The following is a 562-nucleotide window of genomic DNA, read 5'->3' as shown; positions in this document are numbered from 1 at the left end:
TGTGTGTGTGTGTGTGTGTGTGTGTGTGTGTGTGTGTGTGTGTGTGTGTGTGTGTCGTGTGTGTGTGTGTGTGTGTGTGTGTGTGTGTGTGTGTGTGTGTATGTATGTGTGCTAGGAGCTGCCCTAGGCGATGTCACAAAGCTGTGTGTGACGATTAGCCGGGAATCGGTGAATAGTGTGAATGTAGCAGCGACGACACACAGCTGTATGTGCAGGAATACACCGCGAGCAGACGTGCGCTCTGAGGGAGCGTTAGAGAGCGGGACTGAGACCGTAGCAGCGGAAAGTGCACTTGATAGACAGTACTCCTGATGGACAGTACACCTGGCGGGCAGTACTCCTGACGGACAGTACACCTGGCGGGCAGCACACCTGGTGGACAGTACACCTGACGGTCAGTACTCATGTTACCGCTGCCGCACCTCAGTCAAGGACGGCATAGAAAAGTTTCCGCCTAGTGTGTGAGCCGTGCTTGTCGACAACACGCGACATATCTACATGATTGTTGAATTGCGTATATAGTGTTGATCGTATGACCGAGTAATGCAGGCAGTTCAGCATA

Source organism: Priapulus caudatus, unplaced genomic scaffold, assembly GCF_000485595.1.
Source record: "Priapulus caudatus unplaced genomic scaffold, Priapulus_caudatus-5.0.1 Scaffold149, whole genome shotgun sequence".
NCBI classification, from domain to species: domain Eukaryota; kingdom Metazoa; phylum Priapulida; class Priapulimorpha; order Priapulimorphida; family Priapulidae; genus Priapulus; species Priapulus caudatus.
Note: the sequence above shows the minus strand (reverse complement) of the source record.